This window comes from Aegilops tauschii, chromosome 3 (genome assembly GCF_002575655.3).
Source record: "Aegilops tauschii subsp. strangulata cultivar AL8/78 chromosome 3, Aet v6.0, whole genome shotgun sequence".
Classification (NCBI taxonomy): domain Eukaryota; kingdom Viridiplantae; phylum Streptophyta; class Magnoliopsida; order Poales; family Poaceae; genus Aegilops; species Aegilops tauschii.
The window spans coordinates 127,075,722-127,099,298 of NC_053037.3; positions in this window are offsets into that span (position 1 = coordinate 127,075,722).

The window sequence follows — 23,577 nt, forward strand, 5'->3', positions numbered from 1 at the left end:
AGCGGCTTAAAGCTGCCACGCATCCGGCTAGTTTTTGGACTTGTTTAAGGTCTGTTGGTGTAGCCAATTGTGACAAAGCTCTGATTTTGGCTGGATTTGCCTCGATTCCTCTATTGGAAACAATGAAGCCCAGCAGTTTTCCAGCGGGAACGCCGAAAACACACTTTTCCGGATTGAGCTTGATGTCATATGTACGGAGGTTGTCGAATGTGAGTCGCAAGTCGTCTATTAATGACTCGATGTGCCTAGTCTTGATGACGACGTCATCCACATATGCTTCAACTGTCTTGCCAATTTGTTTCTCCAGGCATGTTTGAATCATGCGTTGGTAGGTGGCGTCGGCATTTTTAAGCCCAAAGGGCATAGTGTTGAAGCAGAAAGGCCTGTATGGGGTAATGAATGCTGTTGCGGCTTGGTCGGACTCCTTCATTTTGATTTGATGGTATCCGGAGAATGCGTCGTGGAAACACAGTGAGTCGTGTCCTGCAGTAGCATCAATAATCTAATCGATGCAGGGGAGGAGGAAAGGATCCTTGGGGCATGCCTTGTTGAGGTCTTTGAAATCGACGCATAGGTGCCAGAATTTATCCTTCTTTGGCACCATCACCAGGTTTGCTAGCCAGTCCGGGTGTTTTATTTCTCTGATGAATCCGGCCTCGATTAGCTTGGCTAGATCCTCCCCCATAGCTTGTCATTTGGGTTCGGAAAAGCACCGCAGTGTTTGCTTGACCGGCTTATATCCCTTCAATATGTTGAGGCTGTGTTCGGCCAATCTACATGGGATCCCTGGCATATCAGAAGGGTGCCGGGCGAATACGTCCTAGTTCTCGCGCAGGAACTCTCGTAGTGCGGCGTCGACCGCTGGGTCCAGATGTGCCCCGATGGAAGCTATCTTCTTGGGGTTCGTCGGGTGGACTTGAAATTTCACTATTTCGTCTGCTGGTTTGAAGGAGGTGGATTTGGGCTGCTTATCACGGATTACGTCGTCCCTATCCATCGTGGAGCGTAGTGCGGTTAACTCTTCGGCCGCGAGGGCCTCGGACAGTGCCTCAAGGGCCAGGGATGCGGTTTTGTTTTCGGCGTGGAGGGCTATGTCCGGATCACTAACAAGAGTGATAATACCGTTGGGCCCGGGCATCTTGAGCTTCATGTACCCGTAATGAGGTATAGCTTGAAAGCGCATGAATGCGTCTCGCCCCAACAGGGCGTGATATCCACTGTTGAAAGGGGCCACCTGGAAGGTTATCTCTTTGGACCGATAGTTCTCCGGCGTGCCGAATACCATGTCAAGTGTAATTTTCCCTGCGCATCGCGCCTCCCGGCTGGGGATGATTCCTCGGAAGGTCGTATTACTTTGCTTGATGCGGCTCCTGTCTATTTCCATTTTATTGAGCGTGTCCTCGTAGATGAGGTTTAGCCCACTGCCGCCGTCCATGAGCACTTTAGTGAGCCGAAAGCCATCCACAATTGGATTGAGGACCAAGGCGGCTGGTGCCCGGACTGACCGGAATTTTGGTTCGTCACTGGCATTGAAAGTTATGGTCGTGTCGTTCCAGTGGTTTATTGCTGCAACTTGGCAGACTTCGGCGAGGTCGAGGAGTGCCCTCTTGCGCCGATTGTTTGAAGCGAAAGTCTCGAAGACCATCAATACTCTAAGGTCGTCGTCCTCCGGGGGGCATTGCACTGAGGTGTTTTTGGTGAGGATATCCTCGCCACTCTTGGCCACCTGCCGAAGTATCCAACACGCTCTAAGGCTGTGGGTTGGTACGGTATCCGGTATTGTGTGTATTTTGCATGGCCTATCGAGCCATCCCTCCAGAACTGTTCCGCGTCCCGTGATGGTCTTAGTTTTCTTCACTATGGGGTCGGGTGCCCCGCAAGCATGCATCCTTTTTGCCCGCCAGAGGGGTTGAGTGGAGATCAGTGGTTCCCAGCGAGCTGTCTGAGTTTTCCAGGCGCTTTCCATTGTGCAGTACTTCTGTACTATGGTTGCCAAGTCAACGAAGTGTAATACGCGATGGCGGTTGATGGAGTTGAGGATTCCTTCGTCTGTGCAATTATTGCAGAATACTGAAATCGCGTCCTCGTCGCGGCAATCTTTAATATTGTCTTTGACAAGAAGGAATCTGGCCCAAAAGTGATGGATTGTTTCTTGGGACTGCTGTCGTACGTACATGGTCGCATATATCCGGAGAACCAGAATCGCTTGGCGAATATTGCTTGTGGTGGGTGGGTGGCTTTGAATCCGAACCCTGACCCGATTTGGGGTCCGGAGTTTGAAAAACTTCCGATCTTATTAGTTTGGGCTCCGGGATGTTAAATGATTTTCCAGGCTCGGCGCCCGATTCTAGGTTTGGAGGGCCGGGAGTGTCGTCCCGCAGACAGGTATCCGGCTCTTCGAGGTCGGAAATCCGAACATAACTCATCTTCATCATAGGGGAAGAGTTGTTGTTTTGCTCCTCCACGACCGCTATCTGATGGGTGATCGGCGAAGATTTGATTTCTCTCTGATCGGGTTTAATCCCAATCTGATCATAGTCTGTACCAACCCCCATGGCGGCGATGCGATCCAGGAGTTCATTTAAATACGACAACTCCACCGGATCCCTCTGCTTGGAGTACTCAGAGTCAATACGGAGACGATTTTCGATGACCTGAGAAGTCATCATTGGCTTGACAGCCGAACGGGCGGCCATGGTAAAGCTGCCTGGCCGGAGGGTCTAGCCTGAGGCCAGGGCTCTTCCGGAGGTGATACTGTCCTTGATAACAAGGCGAGCCATCAATCCTGTCTTCGACGTCACAGCGGAACTCTCAATGAAAGCACCAATGTCGGTGTCAAAACCGGCGGATCTCGGGTAGGGGGTCCCGAACATTGCATCTAAGGTCGATGGTAACAGGAGACAGGGGACACGATGTTTACCCAGGTTTGGGCCCTCTCGATGGAGGTAGTACCCTACTTCCTGCTTGATTGATCTTGATGAATATGAGGATTACAAGAGTTGATCTACCACGAGATCGTAGTGGCTAAACCCTAGAAGTCTAGCATGTATGATTATGATTGCCTCTACGGACTAAACCCTCCGGTTTATATAGACACCGGAGGGGCCTAGGGTTGTACAGAGTCGGTTTACAGAGGAAGGAATTTTCATATCCGGATGCCAAGCTTGCCATCTACGCAAAGGAGAGTCCCATCTGGACACGGGAGGAAGTCTTCTATCTTGTATCTTCATGGCCCAACAGTCTGGCCCACGTCACATAGGCTGGACGCCCGAGGACCCCTTAATCCAGGACTCCCTCACACGGGGGATGGTCTTCTGCTTTTATCTTCACGGCCCATCAGTCCGACCCATATTGAATAGACCGGACACTTCAGGACCCCCGAATCCAGGACTCCCTCAGTAGCCCCCGAACTTGCCTTCAATGACGATATAGTATCCGGCTTATGTCTTCGGCTTTGCAAGGAGGGTTCTTCTCCATACTTCGGATTGATGACAGTCCGGTTTTGACGTCCATGTTCTGCCTTTATGATTCCTTCCTGTTGTCGCCTCGATTTCCACACGTCGGGCGAATGCGAACGGGCCATAATTTTTACAAATAACCCCCTTACCACGCACGGGCGGCATCTATATAAAGGAGGTTAGATCCCCAAATGCCATCCCACATTGCGCAAAGAGCATCGGAGCAAACCACAAAAAACTTCAAAACATGGTGAGGGCTCCTTGCTCTTCCTCGCGCCCACATGGCCCTCAAGAGGATGATTGGCGAAGCTGCTCAGTGTCCCACCTTCAGCTGAATCGACTTCAGACACAGGGATATCTCCCTCTCGCAGATCTAGTTTCTGTGCGGGCGGGATTGGCCTCGATTGGCAATGACGTGCTAATAGAGAATTTCCCCAACCCCAACAAGGAGGAGAGGGTGTGTTTCGTCTCGTTTCTTCTGAGGGGCTTAGGATTCCCGATCCACCCCTTCCTCAGAGGTCTATCAGAATTCTATGGGATCCAGCTGCACAACCTCACACCAGGTTATATCTTGCACATCTCGGGTTTTGTCGCTCTCTGCAAACTATTTTTAGGCTGCGAGGCTCATTTTGAACTATGGAGAAATTTCTTCTGCCTCGTCCCTCGTCATCGAGGGGGTTCCATATTTGAAGTGGGCAGCACCGAAGTATGGCGCATAGCCGGACTAGGTTACCTTGTCGGAACTCCCAAGGAGGTATCCCAAGAATTGTCTTCGGAATGGTTTTACATTGAGGACGTTCCCCTTCCGGACCCAGTTCGGTGTGGACTCCCCGAATTTTCCAGAGCTCCTTTGAAGAAACGCCTCAATTGGCGCCCCTAGAGTCCCAAGGAAGAAGACAGTGCGAAAGTGAAGAGGTTGGTCAGCAAGGTCAGATTGCTTGCTCATTCCGAACTCTCGATAGTCAAAGTCATGGCCATTGCGATAAAGCGATGTATCCAGCCTCTCTAGTGTAGAATGGCCCCTTTATGGTGTTACAACATTGAGGACGACGCGTCTCGCTATAGGCGCAAGGGCCCGGATACCCCGGCCGAACTGGCCATCATCCGGGCCGATCTTTATAAGGGGGAGAAAGAAGACTTCCTCTGTTTGAATTGTCGGGAATGTTTTTCCATGTATAACCCCATTGAATGGGTAAGCTTTTGATTATCAGCACTGTTCTGCCTCGTTACCAAGGTATGCTAACCAAATTATTCTGGTTGTCTTAAAGCACTCATGGAGGAAGGTGGTCGAGAATATTCATTGCCCCTCCCCACAGCCAGAGGATTATGCTCGCAACGAAGACCCCGGGTTCTGTGAGGATCTAGATATATTCATAGAGTTTGATGATGGAGTTTTTTTATCAAGCGAGCCTTGACGACACGGAAGTGGCTATTATGGCCGACTACCCGACCTTTTTCCCTTCTCCATTGTAAGTATTCGGAAAGCATCCTCAAAAAAGGAGCCTCCACTTGCATCTCACCCATTACACTTAATTGTGCTACATAGGATCGGTGCTCAGCGAGCCGCGCTCCATCGAGAGCGGCCTCTAGGAAAGCAGCATCTATGCAGGGCGAGCGTTCAAAGCGAAAGGAAACCGGGAGCGCTGTCGAGCCCCCTCCTTCTTCAAAGAGGTATGTCCCTTAACATGTGCCTAGGCATGAGATCATATGGTTATACTTCTCCATCTTATTTCAGGAGGAGCACACGGCAAACCGTGTCTGAACACCCTGCTAGCCGAGCATCAGCTAATCCGGCTCCGGGCTCATCAACCAGGACGAGAGCTGATACAGAAACAGTGCCAGATCAACCCCTTCATGAGGATTCGGATGATGTATCCGTCACAAATTCCGAGGTGGAGAGCGTGATGAACCATCAATGACTAAAAGAGGCCATGCGCGCTCCAGTTTTTTCTGATCAGAAATTTACTGCCCTCAGCTCCGTGGATGCATATATCCGAGCTGCCCGGGACGGACTTGCTGGAATTACTCAATTATTTTCAAAGGAAATGCAGGTAATAGCTTGTGCAAATTTAATACATATATGCTAGTAGCCCCCGAGACTTAAAGCGTTTAGGCCAACCGATTTAAGGATCGCTATGACCGCAGGTTCTCAAAGAGAGGAACAACGCGCTGTCCCAGGAGCTTAAAACAAGCCAGACAAAGCTGAAAGCCGCTGCCACAGAGCTTGAGGAAATGAAGAAAGCCACAATGATAATTGATCAAAAGAACAAGCTCGAGGAGGAAAAGGATAGACAAGCCGAAGAGATAAAGAGCTCAAAGGCTCAGTTATGGGACGCGCGAAAGAGAATAAAAAGCTAAAATGCGGCATATTCGGTATGACCTTCTGAACCATCCAAGGGACTCCTAATATCCCATAATTCGGATTGTCATAATGCTATTGTTGCTGGTCTGTTAACCGGGCGGCCTGAAGAGGAAGTGTCCGGATTTCAAGGCGACGTGCTAAAAGAGTTGTCCGTGGTTCATGAGCGGGCCCGGAAAGCCGTGAGAAGTATGGCCAAGGCTCTATGGCCATCCGATACCCCTCTAGAACGTATGGAGGGGTTGGCGAACCTGTTCAAAGGTGCCCGGCACCGCTTTGAGCTATGAAAGGTGTCTGCATGCCGGGAAGGTGCACGAGAGGCATGGGCAATGGTGAAGACGAGCTACACAGGACTCAATCCGAATCATATGGCATATGACCAAGTGATGAGAGCTGCGAAGTATTCGCAAGAAGATTGTAGTTTAGACAGTCTTATAGATGACATAGAGAAAGAGTAGGCGTTCGATTCAATGTATCAATGTACTTTACCATCGAACTTTATTTCCAACCGAACATAGCAAAATTTGTCATCGCAGGCCTTCAGCTTCAACCTCCGAACCAAGAAGGTGGAGTGTGTCTGGATACAATGTAAAAAACAATCCTTATGTCCGGAAACCAGGCAATCCATCCATATTTCTCAAACAGACAAAATTTGTTCGGGGAGTTATGTTATATTACTATTTAACGTAAGAAACATCTTCCAGGGTAAATAGTTCCGTTAAGGATTCCTTTCCTTGGGTTGGCATGCTTAATTATTCATGCCTAGGCTTCGATCCAAATTACGGCGACCCTATCCTATATATGTTAGAAGAAATTACATAAACGTGAATACTCTGTTGTTGCTTGCCGACCAATTATTCTCTTAAGAATGCTAGCTTTCGGCTTCACCCGTCTGAGGTACAGATCCGGATTACCCGGTTGTAACAATCGTAGAGGTACTCCCTTTACACCCTAGCCGAACAATCGGGAACGTAAGGTATAAACACAGGAGCAAGGCAACCCAGCTTGGCAAAAACTTAAGTCATAGAGGTGCATATAATGGCAAAAGATGTATAAAGAAAATGACGTTAACAATGGAAGCAGCAATCTTTTTAGTAATAAGCTTCATCAAAGAAGCCCCCAGTTGTAATGGGGTGTATACATTTAAAGATGTGTACCCCTAGCAGTTCGGTAGATCCGAACATACCCTAGGATAAAAATAAAAATAAAAAGGAGAGGAGAAAAAAGGAACCTAGTCGAAGAAAAATAAAAAAGGATGTGGCCGAACTATCCGTAGAATCGTTGAAGCCGAGCAGTGTTCCATGGATTCGGCTCAAGGCGATGATCCGATGCATTACGAAGGCGATAGGCTCCTCCTGTGAGAACTTTATCTATGATGAAGGGGCCCTCCCATTTTGGTTTGAGCTTGTCCTTCTTCTTCTCCGGGAGACGTAAGACGAGGTCGCCTATGTTGTATGTTTTGGCCCGCACTTCTCTTCTTTGGTTTCGCCCGGCCTGTTGTTGATAAAATGTGGAACGGGCCTGTGCAATATCACGCTCCTCTTCAAGGCCGTCTAGGTCGTCCTGCTGATCGAGCTCAGCTTCTCGCTCTTTGTACATGCGCACTCGAGGTGAGTCATGAATAATGTCGCAGGCCAAGACAGCTTCTGCGCCGCACACCATGAAGAAAGGTGTATATCCGGTCGTTCGATTAGGCGTAGTCCGCAGCCCCCAGAGCACGGAATCGAGTTCCTCAACCCAGTGCTTATCTGACTCCTGCAGGGAGTGCACCAGTCTGGGTTTAATGCCGCTCATTATCAGGCCATTAACCCGTTCAAGCCGACCGTTCGTTTGAGGGTGATATACAGATGCATAGTCGAGTTTAATGCCCAAGTTACCACACCAGTTTTCACCTCATCGGCTGTAAAATTGGAGCCATTATCAGTGATGATGCTGTGCGGGACACCATAGCGATGTACCACGCCGGATATAAAGTCGATCACTGGCCCTGCTTCTGCTATTTTTACTGGTTTGGCCTCTATCCACTTAGTGAATTTATCCACCATAACCAGTAAATATTTCTTTTGTGGCTTCCCCCTTTAAGGGACCTGACCATATCGAGCCCCCAGACCGCAAAAGGCCAAGTGATGGGGATTGTTCTTAAGGCAGCGGGAGGCATGTGACTTTATTGGCGAAAAGCTGACATCCCACACAATGTTGGAGAAGGGCTTGTGCGTCTGCTCGGGCTGTTGGCCAGAAAAAACCTATCCAGAAGGCCTTGCTTACGAGGGCCTGAGCTGCGGCGTGATGGCCGCCCAGACCAGCATGTATTTCAGCCAAGAGTTGCCGTCCCTCCTCTCCAGAGATGCACCTTTGGAGAACTCTGGTAGTGCTTTTCTTATATAGTTCACCTTCATGAACTTTATAGGCTTGAGAACGCCAAACTATGCGACGAGCCTCATTTTGATCATCAGGAAGTTCCCGCCTATTAAGGTAGGCCAGGAAGGGTTCGGTCCATGGAGCAATAACAGCCATGATCTCATGAGCGAAGGGTGTTATTTCGGTATCTCAACCCCCAATGATATCTGTATTGTGTTCGGCTGCTGGGGGCATGACCAGGTCCGTACTAGTGTCTCCGCTCTCGTCCTGCCATACCACGGATGGCTTGAAGAGCCTTTCCACAAAGGTGTTAGGTGGGACGGGGTCGCGCTTGGAGCCCAGGCGAGCAAGGATGTCTGCTGCCTGGTAACTGTCTCGAGCGACATGATGAAATCCAAGCCCCTAGAAACGAGCCGATATTTTTAACACGGCGTTTCGATATGCCGCCATTTTTGGATCTTTCGCGTCGAACTCTCCATTTACCTGAGATATTGTGAGGTTTGAATCGACGCGTAGCTCTAGCATTGTATGCCCATGGAGACAGGCATGCGGAGGCCATGTAGAAGTGCCTCATATTTGGCTGTGTTATTGGAGTCCGTATACATGATCTGCAGCACGTAGTGGACTGTGTCCCCCGTAGGGGATGTTAAGATGACGCCAGCCCCCAGTCCGGCTAGCATTTTAGAGCCGTCGAAGTACATGATCTAGTTGGAGTATGAATTGTACTCTTTGGGGAGCTCGGCTTCTGTCCACTCGGCGACGAAGTCGGCCAGCACCTGAGATTTAATAGCTCAATGCGACTTGTATGTTATTTCAAACGGTAAGAGCTCAATGGCCCATTTAGCTATGCGGCCGATGGCGTCCCTGTTGTTTATAATGTCGTTAAGTGGTACTTCGGATGCCACCGTGATCGAACACTCTTGAAAATAGTGCTGGAGTTTTCGAGATGCCATAAAGACCGCGTAAGCTATTTTTTGGTAGTGAGGGTATCGGGATTTGCATGGTGTAAGGACCTCCGATACGTATTACACTAGCTTTTGGATGGGGAATTTATGTCCCTCTTCCCCTCGTTCGACGACGAGTACAGCGCTAACTACCTGGTGAGTTGCGGATATATAAAGCAACATAGGCTCGCCAACACTTGGGGCGGCTAGGTTTGGGTTGCCTGCTAATAAGGTTTTTATTTCTTCCAATCCGGCTATGGCCGCATCCGTCCATTCGAAGTTGTCAGTGCGTCAAAGCAACCTGTAAAGTGGTAATGCTTTCTCCCCTAATCTGGAGATGAAGCAGCTCAAAGCCGCCACGCACCCTACTAGTTTTTGGACCTGCTTTAAGTCTGTTGGTATAGCTGTAAGTGCATCTACTGCCCTTTAGTGATTTTGGTGTATTGAAGACTTATATGTTAAGGGACTAATGCGTTAGTCAGTGTACACACGTCTATAAGTCTATGAGGAGTTTGATATTTACAGAGAAAGTCGACCCCTAAAAATGAATGTCTTCAACTGAAGACTTTGGCTTTTTGAAGACTTTGAAATTGAAGAAATTGGTGTGATCGTGAAGACTTGATATTCATGCGAGGAATATGATGCGTGAAGACTTTTGTTTTCATAGTTTCATTTTCTCTTTCTTGAGTCATAGGAAACACCGTACTGTTAAAGGGGGTCGAGGTAAAACTAAGGAAAAGTTTCCAAGTGATGCTCATCTCAAAATCCTACACCTGCCAATCCTTTCGAGTGAAGCCATTGGAAATCTTATACAGTTCAGTCAATTTCTTTAGTGACAGAGACGAAGATCTTCTGGTCTCTGAGGAATTTGTTCTGACTAAGAAGTTAGGAATTCGCCAGTGCGGATTTCCTACAAGTGAGGAACATGATAGCCCTGAGGATTTTGATAGCTCAAATATCCGACCGTTGCTGTGCTATGCGCCAATGTCCCAAAATATCTACCCACCTAACGGTCATATCATTGAAGGGAATTTATGTCTTATCATGTCGGGCTGCTCCCTAGGCTATAAATAGCCGCCCCCTACAACAACTAGCTGGTTGGCTGCTCCGAGAGAAACTGACACTTGTCATTGAGAGCATCCCATGACTTTGAGCGAAAATCATCAAGTGAGGAAAACCCAAACTCAAACACCTACAAACTCAAAGTGATTGAGCATCACTGAAGAGATTGTTCCTGTGTGGAACCGAGGCTTGTTACCTTTGAGGACTGTGCATCCTCCAGACGGTTAGGCATCATGGTCTAGAGCATCCAAGAGGAAATTGTGGATCGCCGAGTGACCGAGTCTGTGAAGGTTAGGAAGTCACCTGAAGACTTACCACGAGTTATTGGGCGAGGTCTGTGTGACCTTAGCTCAAGGAGAATACGGTGAGGACTGTGTGTCCGGGACTGTCACAGCAGTTGGAACTGGTCTACCAAATCACTGTCTTCACCGAGCTACTGGTTCTATTTCATCAACCCTTTCATTTCCTCATTTCTGTGTTGAAGTACTTTGTTGTTTTTGTTTGAAGACTTTGACTGGAGACTTTATCAATTTCCTCAATCCAATTTCTTCAGTCAGTTTGTCTTCAGCCTGCTTATCCTGTATTTGCGCTACTTGTACTCTGTGCTTGTTTTCATTTCATCATGATGACAGTGCTACTACTTTGTTATGCTTGCATCTGAGTACTTATTCCGCTGCTAGTTGTTCGTGACTCAGGAATTTCCTCACCTAGAAATTCCTCAGCGACGAATTTGTACAAATCGCCTATTCACCCCCCTCTAGTTGATATAACGCACTTTCAATAGCCAATTGTGACAAGGCTTGGATTTTAGCTGGGTTTTCTTCAATTCCTCTATGGGAGATGATGAACCCTAGTAGCTTTCTGGCTGGGACGCCGAAGACGCATTTTTCCGGATTGAGCCGTATGTCGTTTGTTCGGAGATTGTCAAAGGTGAGGTGGAGATCGTCCACCAATGATTCGACGTGTTTAGTCTTGATGACCACATCGTCCACATATGCCTCAACTGTCTTGCCGATTTTTTTTTCCAAGTATGTTTGAATCATGCGTTGGTAAGTGGCACCAGCGTTTTTGAGCCCCAAGGCATAGTGTTGAAGCAGAAAGGCCCATACGGGGTGATGAACGCGTTGCAGCCTGGTCGGACTCCTTAATTTTAATCTGATGGTATCCGTAGTAAGCATCGAGGAAACACAATGAGTCGTGTCCTGCGGTTGCATCAATGATCTGGTCAATGCGGGGCAGTGGGAAAGGATCTTTAGGGCAAGCCTTATTGAGGTCTTTGAAATCGACACAGAGGCGCCAAAATTTATCCTTCTTTGGTACCATGACCAAGTTGGCTAGCCAATCCGGGTGTTTGATTTCTCTGATGAACCCGGCCTCAAGTAGTTTGGCTAGATCTTCTCCCATAGCTTGTCGTTTGGGTTTGGAGAATCGACGAAGCGTTTGCTTGACTGGTTTGAACCCTTTAATTATGTTGAGGCTATGTTCGGCCAGTTTACGTGGGATCCCGGGCATCTCCGAAGGGTGCCAGGCAAAGATGTCCCAGTTTTCGCGGAGGAATGCGCATAGGGTAGCGTCTACCGTCGGATCCAGCTGTGCTCCGATGGACGTTGTTTTGATAGGATCCTTCGGGTGCACTTGAAATTTAATTATTTCATCTGCTGGTTTGAAAGAGGTGGATTTGGGTCTCTTATCGAGAATCACATCATCCTTGTCCATCGTGGACCGCAGGGTGGTTAGTTCTTCGGCCGCAAGGGCTTCGGACAGTGCCTCAAGGGCCAAGGATGCGGTTTTGTTTTCAGCGCGGAGTGCTTCATCCGGATCACTTGTAACTGTGATTATTCCATTGGGCCCCGGCATTTTAAGCTTCATGTACCCGTAATGGGGTATGGCTTGGAAGCGCGAGAAAGCGTCCCGCCCTAAAAGGGCGTGATATCCGCTATTGAAGGGAGCCACGTGGAAGAGAAACTCTTCGGACCTGTAATTCTCAGGCGTGCCGAATACTACATCAAGTTTGATATTCCCCGAACATCGTGCTTCTCGACTGGGGATGATGCCTCGAAAGGTGCTACTGCTGTGCTTGATGCGTGCTCTGTCAACATGCATTTTGTCGAGCGTGTCCTCGTAGATGAGGTTAAGTCCACTGCGCCGTCCATGAGCACTTTGGTAAGTTGAAAGCCGTCCACAATTGGGTTTAGAACCAAGGCGGTGGGTGCTCGGACTGATCGGGCCCTTGGTTCGTCGGCGGCGGTGAAAGTTATTGCCACGTCGTTCCATGGGCTCATTGCGGTTGCTTGGTTAATTTCGGCGAGGTCCCAGAGTGCCCTTTTACACTGATTATTTGAAGAGAAGGTCTCAAAGACCATAAAGACGTTAAGATCATCATCCTCCGGAGAGTGCTTCTCTGGAGTAGTGGTGGTGAGGATGGCCTCGCCGCTTTTAGCCACTTGCCGGAGTGCCCAACATGCCCGAAGGTTGTGAGTTGGTTCGGTGCTCGGCGTCGCATGTATCTGACATGGTTTGTCCAGGAGTTCGTCAAGAACGGACTTGTGTCCCGCAAGGGGTTTGTTTTTCTTGCCGATGGGCTTATGATCGGATGCCTCGTAAGGGTGTATCCGTTTTGCCCGGGCAGTGCACTGCTTAAAGGTAGCGGGTTCCAATTGGGTTTTTTGGGCATTCCATGTGCTTTCGATCGTGAGTATCTTCATACCTACTTCAATCTCGTTACCGGTAAGTCTCTTTACTCGTTCCATAATACATCATCCCACAACTAACTCATTAGTCACATTGCTTGCAAGGCTTCTTATGATGTGTATTACCGAGAGGGCCCAGAGATACCTCTCTGATACTCGGAGTGACAAATCCTAATCTTGATCTATGCCAACCCAACAAACACCTTCGGAGATACCTGTAGAGCATCTTTATAATCACCCAGTTACGTTGTGACGTTTGATAGCACACAGGGCATTCCTCCGGTATTCGGGAGTTGCATAATCTCATAGTCAAAGGAATATGTATATGACATGAAGAAAGCTATAGCAATAATACTGAACGATCAATATGCTAAGCTAACGGATGGGTCATGTCCATCACATCATTCTCCTAATGATGTGATCATGTTCATCAAATGACAACACGTGTCTATGGCTAGGAAACTTAACCATCTTTGATTAACGAGCTAGTCTAGTAGAGGCTTACTAGGGACACGGTGTTTTGTCTATGTACCCACACATGTATCAAGTTTCTGGTTAATACAATTCTAGCATGGATAATAAACATTTATCACGAATAAGGAAATACAAAATAACAACTTTATTATTGCCTCTAGGGCATATTTCCTCCATTTCAATGCACGGGCACCGGAGTTGGTTTCTCGCCCGACATGCCTATTTAATGGTGGCAGACCGACATTGATCATGCGCGGTAGATAGCCACCTTGTCCCGTCCATTAACGTCTCTCCAGAATTGAACAGACGCGGTCACCGAGGACTCGGCGTGGGCGGCTCAAGCGGCGCCCTCAGTCGGGGAGCCGATTCAATGTCGGTGCCAGCGACAGGTCACGTCTGCTCTGTACCGATGTCAATACTGAGTGGCCGCTCTAGAGCGGTAGGAATGCGGGTAACTGCTTCCACTGGTAAAGGGCACGAGAGAGAGTTTTGGGTGGGCCAGGGGTGTCACCAGCAGGCGGACATATACATGACTGCATTGGATGGGAAACACGTTCAAACCGTGCCCTCCGGACATATGCGGGCGGTTTGAGGGAGATGCCCCATAATCTGATTGTAGAAGGAATAGAGGGAGATTGATGGAATCGTTGTTGTATTGCTTGAGCCTCGTGGGTGTATATATAGGAATACATGACCATTTTGGAGTACAAGACAAGGTAGAAGAAATCCTAGTCTATCATATCTTTCCTAAATAATCATGATACTCAACATCCCCCGCAGTCACAATGATAGCAACGCAGATGGTGGGAATGGAGAATAATCCGAAGGTAAGCCGACGGACATCCGCCCACAGTCGTAACAGTCGATGCATTGCGAAAGTTGTGGCTGGAGTGAAAACCGCCGAGGTCGCTCAAGCAAGGCGATATACCTTTGTGTGTTGTCGAGGTAGCCGAGAGCATAGGGTGGTGTAGGCGTGGTCGAGGTAGCCGTGCGAGTGACGCAGTGGTCGATATCGAGTCGGGGTGGCCGGTGTCAAGGTAGCCGTCGTGGACCACGAAAAAGAGCTGCGGCGGCAGCCTGAGGAGGCGGTGGCGGCTAGGTTAGGAGAACGACGGCAGTGCTCGAAGTAGGCGAGGAAGAACCCGATAGCATGACAAAGACCAACATGAACACTGGCGTTCTCGCGCCTAGGAAGGTGGCGCGACGGATACCACACAGAAGTCAATGTGCGTGGACGGCGAAGTGGACCACATGCCGCGGCACTACGACCCGAAGGGGCCACGCAGCGGCAACGCACGGGTCGGGGCGACGGTGGGGAAGACCTTAGAGTGGCGGCAGGGACTACGTGTCACGCTCGCTACAATCCGATGGGCCGACATAGTGGCAACGTGAGGGTTGGCGATGCCAAGGGGACGGTCTGGAGCGGACGGCCTCGGGGCGACGAAGTGGACCACAGGCCGCGGCACTCCCGCCCAAAGGGACGACGCAGCGACAGCGCGCTGGTCGGTGCAACCGTGGGAAGAACCACAGGACGGCGACAAGGACCGCGTGCCATACTCGCTACGGCCCGATGGGGCGACGCGGCGACAGAGCGGGGGTGGGTGAAGCCACAAGGACGATATAGAGTGGACGTCCTCGGGGCGACAGTGAACCGCGGGCCATGGCACTACGGCCCAAAAGAGTGGCGCAGCCGCAGCAGGCGGGTCAATGCAGCCGCAAGGAGAACCATGGATTGTCAACATCGCGGTTCGAAGAAACAATGCAGCTACAGTCCATTGCTTGATCGGCGGAGATGTGCGAGTACTCGACGGAAATATTCTGGATCTTGCGAAGCTGCGGCAGATGGGAGATGCAACGAGCGAGATCGTGAAGACTTGGACAAACGACACGATTCCTGAAGGAATGCAAGCAGTCGCGCGGCCGGACGAAAACCGGCGATGTGCACGGATGCATGGTGCACCCAAGCACACCCGCACGTGATGCATCACGTAGCGGTGTGGATCCAGGTGGCCTAGTGGGCAGGCGCTAGCGGCGTCCACACCATCCAGCATGCACACGCGCCCAACGAAGGGCCAGTGTAGGACGCGACTGGCCACCGCATCAGCGCACGCGTTGTAGCCGGTGAAGGCGAGAGTCAGCAGCGACGATCGAGTAGAGGCATGGATGACGAACGACGATGGGCGGCCGTAAACCGCTCATAGATCAGAAAATCAAAGAAAAATAATATCGATCAATCAATCGAGAGAGAGAAAAATCCCAAACAATGAATTAGAAAAAACTTTTTAAGGCAGCCAATCAACACGTCGGCGGGCGAATCCTAATTACGGACCGGGATCATGGAGGTTGGCCATCCTAGGGGCGGCACAATGCGGAAGCGACGACAACGGCTAGGGTTGGGATCGATGTTAGGCTAATACCATGTAGAAGAAGTAGAAGGAGATTAATGAAATCTTGTTGAATTGCTTGAGCCAGTGGCGTAGCCAGCGCGGGCCAACAGCCTAAGCTACACTAGCTACAGTTCCCATAGTACTAGAACTTGCTACAGTCAATGAATGGGTGCACAGCCACGGCCCAAGCCATGGCCCCAGTTGCCTGGCCCTGCGTTGAGCCTCGTGGGCGTATATATGACCATTTAAAGTACAAGACAACTAAAATAAATCCTACTTTATTCTATCTTTACTAAATAATCATGGTACTCAACGTAGGAACCGTTCACATCGTTTCTTAAAAGTAACCCTTTTTTAGGAAATTCCACAAAGTTCACGAAAAATGATTACCTTTGCTACATTTTGTGAGAACCAAACAGCCCCTTGTGGCTTGCCAACTTGTGACTTTCATTTTAAAAAACTCTTAGACAAGTATGATAATATTATATGCAAAGTGTGGCATGGTTAGGCCTAGAACCAGCCCTTCAGTCTTGCAAATCTTCAGCGTGGCCGGACACGGACTGTGCTTTGATTTGAGGTGTCTACAAGTTCGTTTTCGCGAGAAAAGGCAGATGGCAGGCACCGTATATTCTCGTACTGTTGCGCCGGTACGGCGCCATCCCGCGCCTGCTCCGAGCCCTCACGCCGCCCGTCATTCCAACCGTCCCTTCACCACCAAAGTGCTGCTCATCATCCCCTGCTACGTGCACATCGTCAGACCACACGCGGAACCACTTTTTTGTAATTCGTAATTCTGGAACCACTCAAGCACATAGTACAGCGCATAGTCGTCGTGGTCGTCGTCCGCGACTGCTCGCGCACGTGATGCCACCTCGTCCTTGTATTCGTTTGGTGTGTGTGTGTTTTCGTTTGGTGGGTGTATTTCCATGCAGCTAGGAGTTAGGAGTAGATGGCTTTATAAATTCAGACCCTGTTGGATTGGACGTGGCGACTAATGTGGTCTGAAAGCGTGGGTCTGTTTACACTCATTGACTTGTCCTCACGATATTCTACAGCTGCTCGCCTGCTCTACATGGCTGTAACAATTCGACTACTGTAGAGCTTGATACTCCAGTTAGTAGTACTAGTCTAGGCGCATCGGTGGCTCCTGGGGCTTTTTTTTGACACGCAAAAGGCTTGCGTGCCCATGTATTAGAGGAAAGAAAATTAGTACAGAGTGTCCAACGGCAGGCCACGTTTACAGGGGACGATGCAACTGTGCCTGGCAAGCAAGTAGAATGTCGCACTAAGAAAGACAACACCCTACAAAGGAGAGGAAACTATCTCCAAATATGGTCCAGCCTTTTTGCTCCCGAGATCTTCCACAGCCTGGTTTCCTCTTTGATACGCCGACAAAGCTCCCGAGCCACGACTGCTGAGCGTTGGAAGACGCGTTTGTTGTGCTCCTTCCAGAGCATCCACACGGTGAGGATGGCCACAGAGTCGAAACCCTTATGCAGCGCAGGAGTAACTAGATGACGACTACCCAGCCACCATTCGATGAGCGAGTTGTTAGGTGCCGGAACGAGATGGCCTAGCCCGCAATGAGCAAGTGTCGAATGCCACACCTCCCTAGTATAGATGCATCCCTAGGCGGGATGGCCCGCAGTTTCCGCCGCCTGGTCGCACAATGGGCACATGACATGGGACGACATGCCATGCTGTAGACGTTGATCGGCCGTCCAGCGCCTCCTCCGCATGGCCAGGAGTTTGCACTCGGCCGGTGCCCAAGCCTTCCAGAGGGCTTTCCCGTCAAGGAAGAGCATGAGGCCGACAAAGAACAGCCTGTAGGTAGAGCTCGCCGAGTACACACCTTCCGCAGTCCACTTCCAGACGAGTTGATCCGGGCTCCCCGACGATAGTTGCACAACGAGTAAGGCGTCAGTAAGCAGGTCTGGCGCAGTTGCTTGCTACTTCTTGAGCTTGCGTTGGTTTTTCTCTTGAAGAGGAAAGGGTGATGCAGCAAAGTAGAGATAAGTATTTCCCTCAGTTAGAGAACCAAGGTATCAATCTAGTAGGAGACAACGCACAAATCACCAATACCTGCACAAACAATCAAACACCTTGCACCCAACGCGATAAAGGGGTTGTCAATCCCTTCACGGTCACTTGCAAAAGTGAGATCTAATAGAGATAGATGAAACTAAACAAAAGATAAAGTAATTTTTTTTGGTATTTTTGATTTATAGATCTGAAAATAAAAGATTGCAAAATAGTAGATCGGAAACTTATATGATGGAAAATAGTAGATCGAAAACTTATATGATGGAAAATAGACCCGGAGGCCATAGGTTTCACTAGTGGCTTCTCTCAAGATAGCAAATAATACGGTGGGTGAACAAATTACTGTCGAGCAATTGATAGAAAAGCGCAAAGTTATGATGATATCAATGGCAATGATTATGAAATATAGGCATCACGTCCGTGTCAAGTAGACCGAAATACTCCACACATCGACCGACTCCTGCCTGCATCTAGAGTATTAAGTTCATGAAGAACAGAGTAACACATTAAGTAAGATGACATGATGTAGAGGAATAAACTCAAGCCATATGATGTGAACCCCATCTTTTTATCCTCGATGGCAACAATACAATACGTGCCTTGCTGCCCCTACTATCACTGGAAATGACACCGCAAGATTGAACCCAAAGCTAAGCACTTCTCCCATTGTAAGAAAACCAATCTAGTTGGCCAAACCAAACCGATAGTTCGAAGAGAATTACAAAGATACCAAATCATGCATAGAAGAACTCAGAGAGGAGTCAAATAATATTCATAGATAAGATGATCATAAATCCACAGTTCATCGGATCTCGACAAACACACCGCAAAAGAAGATTACATCGGATAGATCTCTAAGAACATCGAGGAGAACATGGTATTGAGAATCAAAGAGAGAGAATAAGCCATCTAGCTACTAGCTATGGACCCGTAGGTCTGGGGTAAACTACTCACGCTTCATCAGAAGGGCAATAGAGTTGATGTAGAAGCCCTCCGTGATCGAATCCCCCTTTGACAGGATGCCGGAAAAGGCCCCTAGATGGGATCTCATGGGAATAGAAGGTTGCGGCGGTGGAAAAGTGTTTTCGTGGATGCTTCTGGTGGTTTGGGAATATATGTGAATATATAGGAGGAAGATCTAGGTCAGGGGGTCACCGAGGGGCCCACAAGGCAGGGGCGCGCCCTCCCCCTTGTGGCCGCCTCGTGGCTCTTTCGACTTGCACTCCAAGTCTACTGGGTGTCTTTTGGTCCAAGAAAAATCATCGCGAAGGTTTTATTCCGTTTGGACTCCGTTTGGTATTCCTTCTCTGCGAAGCTCAAAAACAAGGAAAAAACAGGAATGGGCACTGGGCTCTAGGTTAATAGGTTAGTCCCAAAAATAATATAAAATAGCATATTAATGCATATAAAACATCCAAAACAGATAATATAATAGCATGGAACTATAAAAAATTATAGATACGTTGGAGACGTATCATTGCTCCTGGGGCATCTTAGAGCAACACTATCGACCCCCTAAAACCAACCGATTAGAGGAGTAAATTTTACTCCTTGGCTCTTCGGTGGAGTAAAGTTTCGCCACCGCTTCTGCACCAACCTCTGTCTGTTCTCCCATCCCCCAATCCCCCTCGCCGACGACTCCCCCAACATTCCCGCACCCCCGCCACTGCCGTCATGGCCAGATCCTGTGGCCGCCACTCCACACCACCTATCTGCAGCGCGGATCCGTGCCGCCACGAGCGCATCACCGATGCTTCTTCCTCATGCCGCCGTCGCAGTGCTTCCTCGAGCGGGCCCCATCCGGTAGGCTCGCCGGCTTCCCTGACCTCCTCATGCCGCCACCGGCACAGAGTCGGTACCTAGGCGTGCGGCAGCGGGCATGGGGGACCACTACAAAAAAAATACACTTCCGTGATGATACGTGTTTGTCACAGTAGGTCACGTTTTCTGTCATGCATGTACATTCATGATAAATTTATGACAGAATCAAGATAGTCATACATGTGCTGTCATAGAAGTGTTCCATGACATTACCAAAATTATCATCACGGAAGTGTCCACTTCCATGACGATAAATCGCGCGTCACAAAAGTTCTTTCGTCAAGGGTGACCAACATGTGGCATCCACCGTAACAGAACACCGTTAAGCTATCGGCTCCGGTTTTCGATCCGATAACCCGTTAACAGACCAGACCAATGGGGATTTTCCACGTGTAAAATCATCATTGGTTGTAGGAAACACGTGTCAGCTTCGTGTTGGCACAGGTGTCACTCATCCAATGGGCGAGATGCGCCTATGATATGTTAACACGTGGACCGGCCCAAAAGTGGCCCATAAAGTTTAAATGGGCCGGCCCAGCTAAAGGCCCACAAGATTTTGCGGGCCATAATGGGCCGGCCCAGGTAAAGGCTGAAGGCAATATGCCTAGAGGCAATAATAAAGTATTATTTATTTCCTTATATCATGATAAATGTTTATTATTCATGCTAGAATTGTATTAACCGGGAAATATAATACATGTGTGAATACATAGACAAACAGTGTGTCACTAGTATGCCTCTACTTGACTAGCTCGTTAATCAAAGATGGTTATGTTTCCTAGCCATAGACATGAGTTGTCATTTGATTAACGAGATCACCTCATTAGGAGAATGACGTGATTGACTTGACCCATTCCGTTAGCTTAGCACTCGATCGTTTAGTATGTTGCTATTGCTTTCTTCATGACTTATACATGTTCCTATGACTATGAGATTATGCAACTCCCGTTTACCGGAAGAACACTTTGTGTGCTACCAAACGTCACAACGTAACTGGGTGATTATAAAGGTGCTCTACAGGTGTCTCCAAAGGTACTTGTTGGGTTGGCGTATTTCGAGATTAGGATTTGTCACTCCGATTGTCGGAGAGGTATCTCTGGGCCCACTCGGTAATGCACATCACTATAAGCCTTGCAAGCATTGTAACTAATGAGTTAGTTGCGGGATGATGTATTACGGAATGAGTAAAGAGACTTGCCGGTAATGAGATTGAACTAGGTATCGAGATACCGACGATCGAATCTCAGGCAAGTAACATACCGATGACAAAGGGAACAACGTATGTTGTTATGCGGTTTGACCGATAAACATCTTCATAGAATATGTAGGAACCAATATGAGCATCCAGGTTCCGCTATTGGTTATTGACCGGAGAGGTGTCTCGGTCATGTCTACATAGTTCTCGAACCCGTAGGGTCCGCACGCTTAACGTTACGATGACAGTTATATTATGAGTTTATATATTTTGATGTACCAAAGGTTGTTCGGAGTCCCGGATGTGATCACGGAGATGACGAGGAGTCTTGAAATGGTCGAGACATAAAGATTGATATATTGGACGACTATATTCGGACACCGGAAGTGTTCCGGAGAAGTTTCGGATAAAACCGGAGTGCCGGAGGGGTTACCGGAATCCCACCGGGGAAGTATTGGGCCTTAGTGGGCCTGAGGGGAGAGAGAGGGCAGCAGCCAGGAGGTGGCGCGCCCCATCCCATGAGGAGTCCGAATTGGACTTGGGGAGGGGGGCGCGGCCCATCTTTCCCTCTCCCTCTCCCTCTCGTTCCTTCCCCCTCTCTCTTCCTAGTTGGACTAGGAAAGGGGAGTCCTACTCCTACTAGGAGGAGGACTCCCCCCTCTCCTTGGCGCACCCCAAGGGCAGCCGGCCTCCCCCCTTGCTCCTTTATATACGGGGCAGGGGGGCACCTCTGGACACACAATTGATATACGATATTTTAGCCGTGTGCGGTGCCCCCCTCCAGCATATTACACCTCGATAATATCGTTGCGGAGCTTAGGCGAAGCCCTGCGTCGGTAGAACATCATCATCGTCACCACGCCGTCGTGCTGACGAAACTCTCCCTCAACACTCGGCTGGATCGGAGTTCGAGGGACGTCATCGAGCTAAACGTGTGCTGAACTCGGAGGTGCCGTGCGTTGGGTACTTGATCGGTCGGATCGTGAAGACGTACGACTACATCAACCGCGTTGTGATAACGCTTCCGCTTTCGGTCTACGAGGGTACGTGGACAACACTCTCCCCTCTCGTTGCTATGCATCACCATGATCTTGCGTGTGCGTAAGAAATTTTTTGAAATTACTACGTTCCCCAACAGTGGCATCCGAGCCTGGTTTTATGCGTTGATGCTATGCACGAGTAGAACACAAGTGAGTTGTGGGCAATATAAGTCATACTGCTTACCAGCATGTCATACTTTGGTTCAGCGGTATTGTGAGATGAAGCGGCCCGGACCGACATTACGCGTACGCTTACGCGAGAGTGGTTTTACCGTTGCGAGCACTCGTTGCTTAAAGGTGACTGGCGGGTGTCTGTCTCTCTCACTTTAGTTGAACCGAGTGTGGCTACGCCCGGTCCTTGCGAAGGTTAAAACAACACCAACTTGACAAACTATCGTTGTGGTTTTGATGCATAGGTAAGAACGGTTCTTGCTAAGCCCATAGCAGCCACGTAAAACTTGCAACAACAAAGTAGAGGACGTCTAACTTCTTTTTGCAGGGATGTTGTGATGTGATATGGTCAAGACATGATGCTATATTTTATTTTATGAGATGATCATGTTTTGTAACCGAGTTATCGGCAACTGGCAGGAGCCATATGGTTGTCGCTTTATTGTATGCAATGCAATCGCCATGTAATTGTTTTACTTTATCACTAAGCGGTAGCGATAGTCGTAAAAGCAATAAGTTGGCGAGACGACAACGATACTACGATGGAGATCAAGGTGTCGCGCCGGTGACGATGGTGATCATGACGGTGCTTCGGAGATGGAGATCACAAGCACAAGATGATGATGGCCATATCATATCACTTATATTGATTGCATGTGATGTTAATCTTTTATGCATCTTATCTTGCTTTGATTGACGGTAGCATTATAAGATGATCTCTCACTAAAATTTCAAGATAAAAGTGTTCTCCCTGAGTATGCACCGTTGCGAAAGTTCTTCGTGCTGAGACACCACGTGATGATCGGGTGTGATAGGCTCTACGTTCAAATACAACGGGTGCAAAACAGTTGCACACGCGGAATACTCAGGTTAAACTTGACGAGCCTAGCATATGCAGATATGGCCTCGGAACACGGAGACCGAAAGGTCGAGCGTGAATCATATAGTAGATATGATCAACATAGTGATGTTCACCATTGAAACTACTCCATCTCACGTGATGATCGGACATGGTTTAGTTGATTTGGATCACGTAATTACTTAGATGATTAGAGGGATGTCTATCTAAGTGGGAGTTCTTAAGTAATATGATTAATTGAACTTGAATTTATCATGAACTTAGTACCTGATAGTATCTTGCTTGTCTATGTTAATTGTAGATAAATGGCCCGTGTTGTTGTTCCGTTGAATTTTAATGCGTTCCTTGAGAAAGCAAAGTTGAAAGATGATGGTAGCAATTACACGGACTGGGTCCGTAACTTGAGGATTATCCTCATTGCTGCACAGAAGAATTACGTCCTGGAAGCACCGCTAGGTGCCAAGCCTCCTGCAAGAGCAACACCAGAAGTTATGAACGTCTGGCAGAGCAAAGCTGATGACTACTCGATAGTTCAGTGTGCCATGCTTTACGGCTTAGAACCGGGTCTTCAACGACGTTTTGAACGTCATGGAGCATATGAGATGTTCCAGGAGTTGAAGTTAATATTTCAAGCAAATGCCCGGATTGAGAGATATGAAGTCTCCAATAAGTTCTACGGCTGCAAGATGGAAGAGAATAGTTCTGTCAGTGAGCAT